The following is an 18,371-nucleotide window of genomic DNA, read 5'->3' as shown; positions in this document are numbered from 1 at the left end:
CAAAACCTCATACGCAGTGGTGCTGAGAGATGCTGTCAGCACAAGTTGTGCTGGCCCTCGACCATTTGCTCGGCATGGGAGCTCACTGCTTCTGTCATCCATCGATCTTTAATTATGACCTCACCACTCTCCTCACAGCACTTTGAACAGCACGGATATACAACTGGAACTGGAGCACCAACGTCCAGTGGGCTCGGGAGCCAGGGAGATACCGCGGTCATCAATCACAAACGCCATTAGGCGAGCCTTCTGTAATTTGCTGTTAGGGGGAAGAAATGGGTTCGCCGACACTGCGGGTCACGTGCGGAGGGTGAATGGCAAGAACAACATATTGGGAAAGTGTCAGGTCAAGAATGTTCCCTTGGTTTGAAAGTGGAAGGACTCTGAATTCATTTTGTTCCTTTGTTTTGTGGTTAAAACAATGATTATATATCAAAGCTTGTGAATGTGACAATCCAGTAGACCCTTGACTGTAATGAGTAGATCAAAAATGTGAGTTTAGTGGAGGTCCTCCTCCAGTCTTCTCTCACACAGTACCATTTAGTCTTGACTGCAGTGCTGGAGCAGAAACGTAACCCTCGAGGAGAGGTTAATCCCACCTTTTAATATGCTATTGAATTGTACCCCATTAGCAGAATCACTACAGTGCGCAGACAGAGGACGAGGATATCCAACTGGCAATTTGAGGATCCAATCCTGTCTAAAACCCCCCTCTCTCTCAAAGGCTACTGTGCTACACATCAGTAATCACGGCCACTCTGACTGAATAGTAATTCCTTGGTGCCACTCCAGTCACTGTCACTGTCGAACTAGCGCCCCATTCTGTGGCAGTGGGGCATGAAGAAGGCAACCATGTGCTGAACATGACCAAGGCTCCACATCGGCCGGAGTTAGCACGGTCTTGATTGCTTGAGGCATTCCCATCAGTGGAGCATGCTGAGCCAGAAGGAGATTCTGCATCTGAACAGATGAGAGCGCGCACACACTGATTTCGCCTGGTATTATTTCCAAATGCTCGTTCTGACATACTATGTACAGTACAATTACACTGGCAGGTTGTTTGCAGGTATTATGGTACAGGTGACATAGGGTTTGTGTTGGCTAAGATGTGCAGAGAAAATGAGTAGACATCTCCAGTATGTGGAATGTCAAGCATGGTGGAGTGTTCTTTTATAAGCTCAAAATATTATACCTGACATTTTTTCACCTTTAAGAGTAAATGCCAAATAAAAGGAATTATTAAAAAAATACAAGATGCGTTGATATTCAGTCTTTTAGTCTGCTGTCTTTCAATCTCTCTCTCCGACAAACACACACACACACACACACACATACACACATATACACACACACACACACAGCAGTGGCATCATTTAGAAATATCATTGCAACAATAGTGTTTTTCTGGCCTGCAGCAGTCTGAAATGGTTCTAAAACCTTTGCCATCAACAACAACATGACAAATAAAACCTTAACAATGAGGCCACAGAAAAATGTCTTTATTTTTTGAGCAATCACTGGCACCTGAGCTAAGACACTATGAAAATATGCCTTTACTATAACTATACGATCACAAACACACAAGCCAGAGGTAGAAACTGTCCTTGCAGGAGCTAAGATAGAAGACTATGTGCAAACAATTAAAGCCCTAATCACAAGATTGTGCAAACTATTATTTTTGGTGCACATACAACAGACAAAAATAACATTACAAGACCACATTCACACAAATATAAAATTGCACTAACTTCACTTTAAGTTTAATAAAGAATTATTACACAACAAAATTGTCCATAGGTATGCACCCTTTTAATTGTTGATAAATAATATAAACACAACTTCCACCTATTAAAAGTAATTAAAAGAAGGGATACGGGTGTTCAAAATGAATAAGAGGAATTTAACAAACTGGTGGAAGGAAATCCTTGTCAAATCGTTGTAATCAAATCTCACAAACACAAATAAAGTGGCTTAACATCTCTAGAGGATTGGCTGTTAATCAGCAGCCAACCAGCACGCTCTGCTTCCTGCTTGAATGATTGTTGGTACTGTGTCGCCTGGGTAGGATGGTTAGAGATTGGTGGATGGGTGTTTCCCCTCAGCAGTAATGTGCCAACAGCTTCCTCAACTCAATGCACAGCCTTAAGTGTGAGGAGAAATACTGTAGATATCAAAAACATCAGCAAAGAATCATTCTGACATCTGTTGCTCCTCATTGCTCTTAGCAGCCAGCCATATTTTTTAGCGACTATCTGTTCATCTGCTAAGTGACTCCATTCATTAAAGCACGGTCACAAGATATAAAGATGTTGTGTATTCCATTGGAGAAATGTCATGCTCATCAAAGTGTATGAAACTTTTACTTCCTGTAGGTATTTTATAGATGGCTTCAGGAACAACATCTCCAGAAAGTTGTGCATGCGCATTGGCAATGAAAGTGAAGATTTGTGCTATTGATCTGCAGTCTAGATCCCATTTCTTTAACAGATAAACGAATTAGTAAAAGATAATATATCAAAATATTATATGTATGTGTGTCAAAGGATTATTCCACTTTTATGCTTACACAATGATGATGTATATATGCAGGCATATTAATAGCCCTTAAAGGTCTCGCAATAATAGCGAAATCTACTGTAAGTTCTCATGTGAATCAACTTAATTATCATATACGAGAGCAAACCCACCCTAGAGATTATCCCAACTATTTACAGAAGAGTAGACAACTCTCTGTCTGTGGTCATGTACCAAATGTCAGTTGGAGATTACCGCAGCAATCTTTTTTTGCAGGTTTGATAAAATCTATAACTATATATAAAAAAATTATAAGTTCCCCTCTCACCCTCCTCTGGGCAGTCTCTTTTTTCTTCAAAGTCAGGTCATCTACTAGAGACCTGGGAGCTCTATGGGTCCTGCGTAGTATCTTAGCTGTTCCCAGGAGTGCATTCTTCTGCCAGAGATCTCCAATGTTGTTCCTGGGATCTGCTGGAGCCACTCTCCCAGTTTGGGGTCACAGCTCTGATTACTACAGGAACCACTGCTGCCTTCACCTTCCACATGTTTTCCAGCTCTTCTCTCAGCCCTTGGTATTCATCAAGCTTTTTGTGTTCCTTGTTCCTGATGTTGCTATCACTTGGAATTGTTATGGTCCTCTCCTGCTGTTTATTCACCATTACTATGTTTTGTTGATTAGCCATTTAGCCATTATCATTTTGTCTCTTTGTATCTGGAAGTCCCACAGGATCTTAGCTTGGTCATTCTCCACTATCTCCACAGCCCATACTGAGCACAGATGTTATATATATATATATATATATATATATATAGCGATTCAGTTTGCTATTCGAATAGCGATGTGATTCTATTCTGTTAGCGTTTCACATACAACTTACAGTATACAAATATAATGCTGCATGAAGGCTAATAAACTTTTATTATGAGTCAAAAATGCAAACATTCAGAAATAGATCATATTTCTGGTATTGCATTTCGTTCTTAAAAACAAAATAGCTTAAAATATCGCAGGCGTTGCATTAGCTGACTAGGGTGAGTCCTAGTCCTGAAGTTAATCACAACTCCACCAATAACAATGCAATAGCATAATATACAGGATACATTCTTAGTTACTATGTAGAGGTAAATCTAGTGAAGTGAGGTCATCTTTTCTTTTTTTTTAAACAGACATTTTCAGCAAAGGAGCAAGGAGTGAATGAGATATAAAATGGTCTTTAGTAAAGAAAGTAACAAGCAGACAAACAGAGGAGCGAACTGAAGGCAAAATGTAACAGAAATAAATAGTAGAAAAACAGTAAAGCAGAATTGAGTCCTTTGAGCTTGCAAGTCATATTCTCAGAGGAGAGACGGTCAATGTGAAGTAATGACTGGAGGCACCTGTGGGCTCAAACAAGGAGAATATAACAAGGGGTAGATGTGTATGATAATAAATGGGTGATTTGGAATGTAGACATGCATGAGTGGTGTGATTGGTAGATTGGCTGGATATTGACAGGTTTGTGGTGCCTGATGGGCTGGGTGATAGAGGTTGGTTTTGTGTGGGTGATAGGCTATGTGTGTGTGTGTTTGGCTGGGTGTGGCCAGATCATAAGAAAAACCTTGTTACGCTAGCTACATATCAAGGTAAAAGTAGCCGAGTCTCCAAATAAATTGTTCATTAATGTGCCTGATCAACAGCTAGAACCTACTGAGAACAGATGGTACGAGCTGGCAACTGTAAGATAATAGCTAATTAGCTAAGTTAGCTAATGCCTGCATATATGCATCATCATTTTGTAAGGATAAAAGTGGAAAAATGTTTCATATAATATTGTGATATATTATCTTTTATTAATTGAATTAGCTGCTAAAGAAATGGGATCAACACTGTGGATCAATGGCACAAATATCCACATCCGTTGCCAACATGGCTACACCACCATCTGTTTCCAAAATTTAAAATGATATATAAACACAATTATATTGTTTTTTATTTTTAATTTAGTTTTACATTAAGAAACAAAATACAATTGCTAAATATCTAAAATAACCTCTTCACTTGACACATTATGGCTACTTGATATGGTTGTAGACAGTGACATCATACCTTGGCACCTGACAGCCACCGTCGGTTCACTACACACTTGAAAAGTGATGGGTGAGGAAGGGATATTAAGTTGGTGGCAGTCTGCAACCTCACCAGTAGATGCCACTAAATCTTACACACTGCCCCTTTAATCATGACTATGACATCTCCAGATGTGTGTCACGTAGGGCACGATGGTGCTTAAAGGAGAGGACAAAGTTGTATGCAAGTGGTTTTTCAAACAGAGGAAGCCATCAGTCCTCTCCCGCGGCCAAATTTAGCTTGCTGGTGGACGACGGGAGGAGCCGTGTGGTGTCCGGCTGTTACTCAGCCACCTGTCAGAACCAGCCGGCTGTGTCATCGCTCAGGAGTAGGTTTCTGCTCAGTGCACTCATGGTGTGAATTCAGAAGCAAGGATCACCTCAGCTGATATGACTAGATTGTGTCCATCTTCATTTAATTCTCACTGAGATTTCTGTTTCTGTGTCCAACAGTGTCAAAGCTATCAAAAGGAACCATGTGCGAGGATTGAGATGTTTTAGTAGTCTTCTTTGAGACTGCTATTATATAAATGCTAGAAGCTAATAAGATGCAGTATCTCTCATTTTATTTAATTACACTAAAATTGTTAGGGATATGACTCAATATTCTACATCATAATGAACTAAACAATAGCCCTCAAATTAGGTCAAGTGGACAGACTTAGTGTACCTATATTGCAAGTTGTTGCATAAAATGTGATAATTTCCTAGTTGTTTTACTTTGTTTTATTACAGTTACATGACTCACAAGGTAAAATGGCAGTTTTGTTCATTTCATGTTCACGTCAGCAATGCAAATGCATTGCCTTGTGGTTCTGTTTCAATAGTATATGGTTCTGATGTGATATGCAAGCACTTTTCAGAAGCGTAGTGAACACATCTCATTTCCTTGATAAGCTTAATTAATGTAACAATCAGATTAGGAACATTGTATTGAAAAAGATGAGAGGGTTACAGTTGGTCATAGGTGGCATGCAGTCAATCTAGAATTTTATTGGTTTGCTTTTCTCAAATATAGACTGCATTGTTTTAAAAAAGACACCTTGTCAAGCTTGTTGGACTAGCATACATTAGTTGCTCTTCACTCCTTTTTTAATGGTGCTACTGGTGATTAGAAAAATTAAATGTAGAGCCTGCAATTATTCTAGCAAACAGAGACACTAAAAGCATTTTATGTACTGTATTGGGACTAAGTAATTTCCTGTATCTTCCTGTAATAATACTGAGAAGTGAAGTGGGGGGGGGGGCAACATATGAGATGTGAGGGTGAAAACAAGTGAGTGAGAGAGAGAGAGAGAGAGAGAGAGAGAGAGAGAGAGAGAAAGAGAAACAAACTCTTTCAACCATACATCAGGGACCCCACATTTCTGCCTAATTTTGGCACTTTGTCAAAGGAAAGGGTTGCTTCCCCCACTCAGTACGACTGTTTCACTTTGAGCAAAGCATGTTTAATGTAGTCTGAGGCTTCTCATTTCTTACTGTGCCTTTTTGCCGCCATTGGCCTGTCCCTTGTGACCACTCGCACCTCAAGGATCGCTTATTTAGCATCTTTGGCTCTCCCAGTTCCATGCCCCTGAAGGGCTTCTTTTTAGCAGAGCACAGTATACAGATGAGAAAGGAACAAAGTCGGTGGTCATGGGAGCTCTGTTTTCATTTTGAGATTTTATTGATTTTTGGTGCATTGCTCTGTTAATTTTTCTCCAAACAGTGTCATATTTTTCTTTATTAGTGAAGGAAAAATATATTTAAGACTATATGCAGCTATATAAAACAGATTTTTAAGCATCACAGAGAAACCAGTACAGTGTGATATAAATTGGTGTTTATATATACTCACTTTATATAGTTATTACCATAATGTAAATGTATTACTTTTTACTTCCAGACCAAGAATGAAATTAATCCTATTTGGAAGTACGTTGGCACAAGGATTTCAAGGATCTTGAGCTGTTGACAATTGACTGCATCTTTAAGCAATACAATGCGAGGTTCAGTACAAAGAGGGTTTTTTTTAACTTTTCAAGGAGAATGTTGTTTACTGTGTTCTGTTGCCATGTGGGACCTGAAATACAGTATTTCTTTTAAAAATGCCAGGGAGAGGCTTTAGATATTCCAGTATACTTTATTCATACTCTGCAAAGGAAATGAACTTCATGATCAACATCATGGTTATTTTATTTTAAATTTAATGTGTGGGAGCACTGAGCCAAAACAGCAAAAACGACGTCACTTTACTGCCTTTACTGATGTCCACAATAACTTGTGTCCATCTTCTCATTGTCAGGGAGACAGGTGTGGAGGAAAGAGAACCTGTCTATCAGCAAACACTAGAGACACTGTTCAAGTACTGAAATTGTAGTAAAAAAAAGTTCCTTTTCAGGTAGCTTTATGCTTCTATTAATTGCATTTAATTTTTGTTGCATTCACATGCTCTTGGTATGGGCCTCATACCCTAGTGGCCGCTAATCTCTATATGCCCATATGCTGGCATTGTGACTTTGCAATGTAACATCAAAATTAACACCTGAATTCTAGAATGGGCAAAACAAATAAATCAAAGGCCCATCAGCCCTATAATGCTGCCTTCTGGAAAATTCTGGAAAATAATTTTACTTTCTCACCAGAAGGGCAACGAGCCCAGCTGCTGCAGCTGGGCCCGCTCTGCCAGCTATTGGAAGACCAAGGAACAGTTGTATTGTGAATGTAAATGGGCGCTGGCAGTTTTAGCCACCTGCGTCCTCTACCATAGGCGCCACAATCACAGAAGGTAAGCGGTGAACGCACAGCGGCTGTGCCATTGGACATAAAGCACAGTGGAGTGAGATAGCTTATCACAGAGGGAAATGAGGGTGAGTGGAGTGAGATAGTCTGATAGTCTACTACAGTGGGAAATTAGGGTGAGTGGAGTGAGATAGTCTTGTAGTGGGAAATGAGGGTGAGTGGGGTGAAATATCTTATAACAGTGGGAAATTATGGTGAGTGGAGTGAGGAAACCTATCGTTGCCATCCTCTATTCAGCAGTAGGCTAGCAGGGCCATCTCTATATCTGCTGTTGGCAGGAACCATGCTATTCACTATACACCGCAAATGCATCCTGGAGCCTTATAAGGCACCCTTGTCGATATTACACAACTCTACAAACCATGAAAAAAAAATCTTTCACCAAGGCATTAAATTAAAAAATATATAGCTCTTTTAAAAATAGTAGTCTCCTGTACTTTGTGGAAGTCAGTATTTCTGGCCATGACAGGTGTCTTGTTAGGAGGTGACAGTGCTGACAGTGATCACTCGGCAGCTGTATCTGCGGGGCTAATGATGGCGCTGGAGATGACACCGCAGTCCAGAGCTCCTGAGGTGGCGACGGTAAATTGAAGTTCCCTCTCTCTATGTGTGTGTGCTTCGCCCACTCAGTACTCACTCGATGGCTCATCTCTCAGGATTAATGTTCTTGGGCCATACATGTGCCTGCAAAGAGGAATGACGAACGAACGCACACACACACACACACACATCCAGACTATATATACCAAGCAGTTAACTGAAAAATTGCTTGCTTGATTCATTTGAGTTGCCACACCTGATTTAATTAGAGAGGTTATTATTATAAGCTGCAAATTAAACTAAAAGTTAATTAAACTATTACTGCGATTGAATCTGCTTTGACCAGAGGGAGGTAGTAAACTCACTGAGCCATTAGTGATCTTGTCCAAGTACATTTTTACAGGGAATAACCAGTTTACTTTATTATTTCTCATTTGACATTCCTCATTTAAGATCTGTAGCATGGTCTGTGTGATCGGGTGTGCAGTCTGAGACCTGTAGCATGGTCTGTGCATTTCACTAGGAATAGATGCAAGCAACAGTGCACTGGGCATGTTTTTTTAAAAATATTTTTACATGTACTTGTCTACTGTCAAGCTCCACTGAGAGCCCCAGGGACTCCTTTCTGTGGAACATTACTAAACAAACCTTCAAACATCAACATATTTTACATCATTATGCCATCAGCATAAAAAGGTACAGCTAAAAGTCATAGCAAGAAAAAAAAACCCTAAACTTTAGAGTTTTGTACCTTTTAACTTTTAGAGTTTATTGCTTTGAATAATAAAAAAAAAGATTGCTTTGAATGTGGTGTGAAGGAGTAGGTAGGCAGTCTGTAGTAAGCAGCATGGCCCTTGTCTTGTGGTTGCAGGTCATCAAGGGGCTAGCTCAGGATCAATCAAAGCAGAAGGAAAAAAAATCAGTTCCTCATATGGCCTGAAGTAATGAAGCATTTCAAAGCCATTTGTATCAGCTATAAGCCGAACCTTTCACCGTTCTCACAAACCATTATAGTCATTGATCCTACTCCACTGTATGCCCACTGAAATTCTAGCATTTAAACACAACCCACAGATCTTGCACAAACAGAAAACACTGACAAATGACAGCATTGTCAGGTGACCTGACAAATGCACAGGTTCTGCTTCAGAAAGTAGACAGAGTGATTTGTGGTGACGGAACAATCTCCCAACGCCTTGGCCTTCCATTAGCTTTCCCTGGAGAAGATCAAACTTTTGTCCCAAACCTTAAGGGTGAACTGTATAAATCAATATACAAATTCCCTGGTCTATCATGCTGTGAACGGATGTTTGTTTCAGCTGACGGTCTACAACATGGAGTTGGCCTACAATAGTCTTAAGGAGTATAATTAACTATAGTTAAGTGTGACATTTGCAGAAATAATATCATCTTTGTAGCTGGAATGTAAAAATTAGTCAGGGTGCATGATCAGATGACATCCTGCCGATGCATACCTGATATGCTTCACTCAGCAGTAGAATTTAAAACACAGTAAAGTTAAAGTTAAATTTAAAGGAAAATTCATTCCTGACTGAGGTTTAAAATAAATCAGACATTTTTTTTCCTAATTTTTCTCCTAGGTTTATTCTTCTTTAATTTTATTATTATTATTTTTTTACATTTCTGATATCCACCTCTGTATTGTTTAGACTGTGTTAACTTATTTGGTTTATGTAAATCACAGGCAAATTAATCATGTGTTTTCTTTGTATTTGTCTTGTAAAATAACATGAATTATCCAAAATCTATTTTGTTTTAGGTTGTTTTCAGTATTCTAATGTACCACCTAATACTTGCACTATAAACTATTGTACTTGCATGAAGTGAACAAAGTGATAAAGGATTAGGTAAACTGTATAAAATAAATAGGACAAACAAAAGAGTTCACGAGATTTCAGTCCAAATACAGATTCAAAGCGAAATGCATTGTATAGCTCAGTAATGGGCCATTCACATGCTTCTGAGCTGTGATATAAAACCTCCATAATTACAAAAATTGGCATGTAATGGTGCTGGATGCCATGTCTGAGCACATTACGACTCCAGCTACTCTATGAACACGGGCACTGGGCCACAGGCTGATCTTCTACGTATGCCTGAGGGAGCATCCAAGGAGATTCTGAGGACAGGCTGGAGCTTTGCAGGACATGTTGGGATGCGTAAAAGACAGAAAACATTGTTGGCCGCTGTCACCCCTGTTATGTCTTTTTGTGCCATCTTAGTGCCAAGTGAAAATAATTAATTCTGGTGGCCCAGCTAAAAATGAAAAAAACAAAAAAAAACAAAGAAAAAAAAACAAAACTGAATGAGACAGACCTAATTAGCTGTCATGTTCTGGTTTCTCTTGTATGAATTCAAATCTCTGCTTAAATCATAAATGTCCCACAGCAGTAAATTATTAGTGCTTTTGTAATAAATGTACCATTAATAATTGCTACAACACAATAAATAAATGAGTACAGAGAAGCAATTGACAAAATTAATGTTTGGTAACATTTGGCACTAATCAAAGCTGAACACAAAAAGATTTATATCCAAGCAATGTGCAAGGCACTGTAGGCTTTTATCATTCATCAGCCATGGCAGGATGATGCAGTTTTGTCAGTCTGTGTTCTACCATATCAGGGCAATAAATCATTGGTAGTCTGCTGATAGGGGGAAACGTGTAGATTGTGTTGCCTATCAGTGCATTATACAGCTTTCCAATATTTTCCTGTCTCATTTTCCTCTCTAATTAATTGATGTTACTACAACAATTAATGTGCTATTTATTTAGGAGAAATGCTGTAAAGATCTTTGGTCCTGCAGAGACTATAGACTTGGTAAAACTGTAATAAAATGTGGTTTGAGTAACTTGCTGCTCTACTTTGTCACAGACTTGCCTCAGGGTTTTGTAGGCAGGCTAAGAGTGTCACCACAGTTCATGCACATGGCTTTCCGAGACACTTCATAAAAACATTGAGCAGGTTAAACTGAATGTTTCCACCGGGACAAGCAGAGGCAATATGGAAGAGTCTTGTGAACACATCTTTTGCCTCTATGGATTGCACAAGGCTCGAAAATCTCTCCTGCCCTCTTCATTCTAGGTTAAGGGGCTTTAAAGTTCCTCAGCACTGTTTGATGCTGCTTCTGCTCGGCAGGGCGTACCGTGATTATTGGGAATGGGAGTTCCAGAGACGGCGCTGCTATTTTTACGTTGACCTTATTGCATTTCTCCAGCTCAAGCTTATTTGAGCTGTGCTTCAATACCACACTTTTACACTTTTACCCCAGCTTTGTGTTTCTCTTTTTCCTGGACCATTGACACCATAACTATTTACATATCTAACAATGATCTGGTCATTTTGGGAAGGTTGGGACATTGTTGTTGTTGTTGTTGTTGTTGTTGCTGTTGTTTCTGCAAGGGAACCAAGCTGAATGTTGAAAGATCAGAATATTGGGATCCTTTAAATTCTAGTTAGCAACTTTGTGCTCTGCCATAATATGAAACACATCACTGAGCAACTCTCTAAACTGTGGTGGAAGAATGAAGAAGGCACAGGGTATGCAAAGCATGCATGCATGTGACAGTAATGACTCCAGCAAGCGCATGAGAGTGCCCCATTACCAGCCCCACTGGGCTTTCCCCTGTTCACCACCGAAACCAGACAACCTTTTTAATTCCCAACAGGCCCTGGGGAACACCTTCGCTTCCCAGGCTCTCCTGCCTGAGAGGGGCATGGGTGGAACAGTAAGGAATGACTAATTATGTTCTCCCCACCATCTTCCGTGATCGACGCTGGGGCCCTCTAGATTTGTGCAGTGCAAGAGACTCACGCCTCCTTCCAGACAGGTTCCAAACAAATGCGGTGAAGCTGCTGTGTAAGATAGGGAAGGGATCTGGGTGGAGAGGAGGAAGAGAGGTGGCAGAGAAATGGGGTGGAGGGACAGAGAAAGCACTAGTAATAAATCAAACCCCGGGGTTGAGCGAACCGGTTGGTGGTGGGGAGGGAGCTGTTAAGCCTTCCACCTTAATTCCTACCCAGCTCACCTGAAGGACAAGTTCCTTATTTTCTGCAAGCAGGTTTTTAGCACATGGTTCTTTATTGGAGGCGAGAGAAGCGAAATCAATAAAAAGCTTTGCTTTTAGACACAGTTAACCATCAAAATTTGAAGCACAGGTGCTTTACCAGTTGAGGAGGGTCATACCAGACACACTCACACATACACACCCACCAGTAGCATTGTAAGGGTCAATTTTTTAAGGGTCACTGGGAATTTATGCCCTGTCAGCTTTGTTTAAAATAACTTACCTTTTGGAGAACAGTAAACGAGTGGAATGATAGTCAGGCATAATTAATTCCATACCCTGACACTGTACATGATATTTGAAGCAAACCTACCTTATCACTGAGCACTGCTTTTTTTCTGAAAAAATGACATGAGTAATGACATTAATAATGTAAATATCACACATTCATAGAAGCCACTTAATTTTCATCTTTACATAGTCAACATGCACTTACACCTGTCCCTGTTAGTGCACTGCCATATGTATTGAGTTTAACTTGTTACTATTTTTTTTTTCAGATCAGCGGGTGGTTGAACAGCCCAGTTCAGCTGAGATTCATTTTTAAATTCTGCGATGCTAAGATACTCGCCTGCATTCATAACTGTCGAGGGTCAGCTTATGAAACACGTAAGTAATGTTTCAAGTAATGACAACAGAGTCTCATCCTAATGTTAATTTAATTATTTAAATTTAAGATATTCCTCTAATATTAGATGATGATGATGATGATGATAATAATAATAATAATGTCATGGAACGCTCCTCCCCCCATGAGTCATGTGGTACGGCCTGTTGCGTGCAGGGGGTTTCGTTTGTTTGTAGCCACACCCTCCGTGAGGGCGCACACCTGTACAGGGTTTTGACGTTAAGTGTTTGTATGTCTATTTAAACCCTTGTCAGTGTGCACCTTGTCGATGGTCATTGTCAACATCAATGTTAATGTAACGTGCGTATGTAAGTCAGTCATCATCGTTGTGTAGATAGTCTGTGTTAAACGTTCACTTTGTGTAATACTGTTCAGACGTGTTTATGTTCAATGTTTTGTTCCTTGTGAGTGCCCTGTTCAATGTTATTAAATGTCCCACAAAGTTGAAGGAGTCTGCGCGTCCTGCGCTATGCCATTCAGCACTAATTTTAAATAACAAAAAAACATTAAAACTAATAAAGTAGTCCCCCAGTGTGTGTGTGGGGGGGGGGGGGGAATTAATAAAACTATTAAATACATAACTAAAATAAATGAGAGGAGAATAGAAATTCTAGAGAGGAGAAGAAAATAAGTACCTCGGGAGAGGATGGAAGATATGGAGAGCAGAGAAGAGGAGAGACCTGGAGAGGAGAGGAGAGGAGAGGAGAGGAGAGGAGAGGAGAGGAGTAACTGAGAGAAGAGATGACTGGAAAGGAGATTAGAATATAGGACCAGAGGGGAGGAGGAGAGAGGGCTGGAGAGGAGAGGAGAGGAGAGGAGAGGAGAGGAGAGGAGAGGAGAGGAGAGGAGTAACAGAGAAGAGATGACTGGAAAGGAGATTAGAATATAGGACCAGAGGGGAGGACCAGAGGGGAGGAGGAGAGAGGGCTGGAGAGGAGAAGATAAGTCGAGAGGTTGAAATAAGAGGAGAGCGGAGCAGATGTCCCTGATGCCCTCCCAAGTCTACTTGTAAGTAAATAAAATAATACATTTCATAAACTTTGGTCACAATATCTGGACTTGTAACCATATAGCAATACATAGATTTCTGGTTATATGTTTATCGTTATACTATATAGTAATAATAATAATAATTATTATTATTATTATGTAGTATAACGATAAACATATAACCAGAAATCATATAACCATATAACCAGAAATAATAATAATAATAATTATTATTATTATTAAGAATAATAATAACAATAGTAATAATAATTTCATATCACAATTTGAAATCCCCCCCGGGAGATATGGTCCCTCCCAATGTTCCGTTCATGGCTAAGGCCTTGACATCATGCCATGCTTTACTCATTTGTAGATGCCGTCCTCTTGCCTTCGCTGCTACCTGCGTTAGCGATATTACGTAAGGGCCAGAGCTTGCATTTTCAGTAGGCTATACAGGTGCAAATGAGAAAGCCTAGATAATTACTGGCTACAAAAACTGCACAAAGATTACACTAACCAAATATGTAGAGCTGTAAAAGTAGCCATAGGAAAAAATATTTGGGCAGTCACAGTAAATTGGCACAACAACAGCAAAGGTATATATAGGTATATATGTTAATTTTGTTGTTCAAACAAAAATGCGTTTAATGTGATAACAAGCAGTAGCTGTATATCAGTGTTACCAGATGTTTTCTGATTGCCTCTTAAAAATGCTGCGTGACTCCATGGAAACGGCCCATTTAACCTGAGAAGAGCAGTTGGATCTTTGGAAGCAGCACATTCACAACTGAGCCAAAATAGAAATTAAAATGCTTAGAAATTATGTAGAACTTATTTATTACACATGGCATTTCTGCAAGACAAAATAGTTGAAGAAGCGTTAAGATGAACACGTGATCAAGCAGATGTCTGCTATGGTCTGTATGGTCCACGGCCAAAATTCGTCAGCGGGCTGTATTAGATATTGGCTGCATTTCGTTTTGAATGAAATGCAATGATATACATTGGTGTGTGTGTGTGTGTGTGTGTGTAAGGGAGGGGGTTGGGGGTTGGCATGTTTATGGCAGCATATAGCAATATAGTTGTGCGTTGTATTTCAAGGTGGTTTGCATTCCATTTTGACACAAATTCAGCATTTAATTCATTAAATTATATTAATAAATAATTTTCTCCTTTCTTACACACTGTTTGCTATTGTTCTGGCTAGCATGCAGTAGTGAAAGTTATATGCGGATATCTTCAGACCGCAGAAAAAGCATAAAAAACCATAACAGAAACTGCGTGACTCATTGTGTGTAGTTCACCCAGTAATCGCCACCATCCACAGATGTTACATCTTATGCGAGATCGTGTTCCAGCCATCTGTCCTGTGTCAGATTTCGAAACGCGACTCTCCCACTTTGCATCGAGGCCTGATTTAATCAGAAAAAAAAAGGAAACGACAAGTGGCGAATTACACGGCAGACTTTAAAGGTCATCACTGTGTTAATCAGTGCTGCAGTGCTCCGTCGGATATGCTACGGTGCGCCTGAACGAAACTGATTTTTTGCGCGTGTCTGGGGGGCAAAACTTTGGCATATCGTTCAATACCAGTCGCCCCTCACATGGGTACATACTTTAATCACTACATATTCAATTAGAATGCCATTTTCTATCGCGCCTTTCAAAGAGCATGGCAGCTAATTGAAGCTAAACGGTGGTGCTTTATTGCATTTGGGTGCTTCCGAATCACAAATTAGAGTAGCTAAAGCGAGAGCTAACGTTACGAAAAAGCAGGGACAAGTGGGGTGCGTGGAAGAGGAGGGAAAATGGAACTCGGAATGGGTGACATTTTATTGGGCAGTTTGGATCATAAGATCCTGCGAGATCGTGTGTAAAGGTTACAGGATTTTGTTCAAATAAAAGCATAAAATAAATTTATTTGTAACAGTGATGCAAATGTCGTGGGTAGCACAAAATAGGAACATGGGTTCATCTTCTTATTTCTTGCAGTCATCTCTGGTGAATGGCCTCTGTCTCTGCTTCCATGGTCACAGATAACACAAGAAAATTTGTTCATATATGCCTGTATATCATTCCACAATAACATCAGGCTCGCCAGCTTAATTTGGTGGCTCTTCAGTATAGATTGTCCATTATGTATTATCTTCGTAACAAAGGACAGTTCAGTGTTTGGTAGGCTACTTGTTACTGCGGGGCTGATATGATGGAAAGCCTTGGACGTGGCCTCCATTATTGCAAAAAGCAAAAGAATCACAGCGAGACGTTAAATAGCCAGGAGATTAGCATTTAATTATAGATGAAGAAAGAGCAGTGGGGAGGCTCAGTACAGGGACCAGCTTGAAGGCAGGCAGAAGACAAGCTAGACACTGGTGCCATGCTGAGCTGCAGACTAGGCCACTTTTACTAATCCTCATGAGTACAATAGAAGACGTGGATGCTTTTTCACTTTACACTTTCTCTCTTAGTCCTCCCCTTTATCTCACACACTGTAAAAGGTACAGTTAAAAGGCCTAGCTGCTATGAGTTGCCTAATTTCAGAAGTGCTGTGTCATTTTTTGTTTTCTGTTCTTGCATCATGTGTTTTTGGCTGACTATAATCATCCTTATCTTATTCTAAGAAAAAGTCTGAATTCTAGAATCAGTGGCTGGCCAGTTGAGCATGTTTCCCCATCCTTTACGCCCTTTATGTCCTTATAAATTTGGAGAGAACGCATTCAATGTGTACAGTTTTAAAAATATGGTATTGATTTATTCTACCAAATATCAGTCCTTTAAAATGTACACAGACAACGCACATTTGGACATGGGAACCTTAAAGTTCTTTGATACCACCCACACTTTGCTGTCTGATTTTGAGGAGTTTCCTAAAACTAACAATAATGATCTTTCTTTTTCTAAGATATTGTTCTTTCATTACTAGTATCCATTTCTTTTACCTGTAGTCTGCACCATATCGGCAGAACATGGCTCTTGGGGTTTGAGGTTGCACTCAGAAAGCATAGCCAGAACCTCACTTGGTTATCACAAGCTACAGATTTCACCAAGAAGAATGTATTACTTAATACAGCATATTCCCCCTGGAGCTGCAGAATGAAGTGTTAACAGATTATGATTGGCTTCTGACATACCATTTCAAAAAACAATCTGCAAACTATGCATTACTGACTCACAGGATGTTTGGAAAGAATTTACAGGATGACCTCAGGATTAGATCACAGCCTCTGTGGCAGATCGTTCCAGAATACAGATCAGTGGTGTTTCTTGAGCTTGAGCTTTAGAAAGGGAGGATGTCTACAAAGACTGTGGGGACTCACACTCTCATGCCCACTGTCTCTTTCTCTCTTTCCTAGGGTTAATCTCCTCATATGACCATGACAAACCCACCGATTGCAGCGGAAACAGACGTCAACTTTTTCATCACTCTGGTAGTAGTTTGATCGTGCAAAGGTGTCCAAGTTGAGTGTGGTGTAAAGGGATGATAAAGGTGAAGCTCATTTCTGAGCAGTGACCCCAAGCCCTGGATTTGTAGGTTTATGTAACCCCCCTGTATATGGAGGTTTGTGGCTATTTCTGACTGTGACTTGAAGTGGACTTGTGAGTTGTTGTGCAGCTGAGGAGAATGCCCCAAGAAGGCAGGCCCAAAGCACACACACTATTTAATCACCAGCAATGAACACAATACATCATAAGTTTAATACATAAACAAAACCCAGGGAAAAAACACTCCCTGCAGTCCACTGTCCAAGGTTATTCTTACCACTTCTTATTAAACCGAATTGAAGGTGCATAAAACACGTGGCAATACCGCAGTCTTCAAGAAGTCATTAATGGCCCACTCTATAATTTGAACGTATTGATCGACCAGTAAAAAAATAGCCTATATATACTTTGGTCCAGTATGCTGTAATTATTAGCCGTCTCAGTAATTTTCCTATGCCTCCGTTATAATAATGGGGATTCCCAATACTCCCTCAAGTATTCTTAATTTGTCTAAGCCTGCTCTCACCCATTTACTAACAAAAAAAATCTCTAAAACAAAGTAATGTTTTTTAGATTTATGTGTCATGCTGATGTCTTGTATGGTGTCAATAGAATTAGGAGCTGTTTGTGTATGTAAGAAGCAGTGTAATTATTGCTGTGATGACATTTAAAATACAGTCATATAACAGAAAATATTGACACAGAAGGAAAAAAGAAGCTCTATGGAGAATTTAAACATTTGCTATAAGAAAAACTGACGAAGACAAATTTAGACTTGAGTGTGAAGCCCAAATGTATTGCATTGTGACTTATAACTGGATATAAATTCATGTGTCCTTGAAATTATCGATCGCTTACTTGACAACTTGAACTCTATGCCAGTTGACATTTAGCTCTAGTCTATGCGAACCAATGACCTTTTCAAGCATCGGATGTATTTTTAGCTAATGGAACACTATATGAAGGACAGCATATGATCAGTGTACATCAGGGTGGTTTATTCTCCTATAAACAGCAGCAATTTGAATCCTACAAATGTACCCTATGATTTAAATATCAGAACAGTGATACTAATGTAGAGTATGTATTCCACAAACGCAAGGAAAAGACTGGATGGAATGCATAATGCATTTTATTGACATTTGCATTAGTATTACAAAATATATGACATACCATAACCTTACATTTACTTACAATGTAAAAGTAGTCCCTTTAGAAAATGTCCATCCTCATGTGTTA

General features: G+C 39.7%; 1 long non-coding RNA gene across 1 annotated transcript in view; it reads left to right on the top strand.

The window, feature by feature from the left end:
• Positions 1 to 18,371, top strand: part of LOC145658946 (uncharacterized) — a 79,971-nt gene that overhangs the window by 21,824 nt on the left and 39,776 nt on the right. Inside the window, exon 4 of the long non-coding RNA XR_014124841.1 lies at positions 12,532 to 12,640. This is a non-coding gene — a long non-coding RNA (uncharacterized LOC145658946). The remainder of the gene's footprint in view (positions 1 to 12,531; positions 12,641 to 18,371) is intronic.

Source organism: Electrophorus electricus, chromosome 8, assembly GCF_041902795.1.
Source record: "Electrophorus electricus isolate QZ-2024a chromosome 8, ASM4190279v1, whole genome shotgun sequence".
Classification (NCBI taxonomy): Eukaryota; Metazoa; Chordata; class Actinopteri; order Gymnotiformes; family Gymnotidae; genus Electrophorus; species Electrophorus electricus.
Note: the sequence above shows the minus strand (reverse complement) of the source record. Positions and strands in the feature narration are given on the sequence as shown.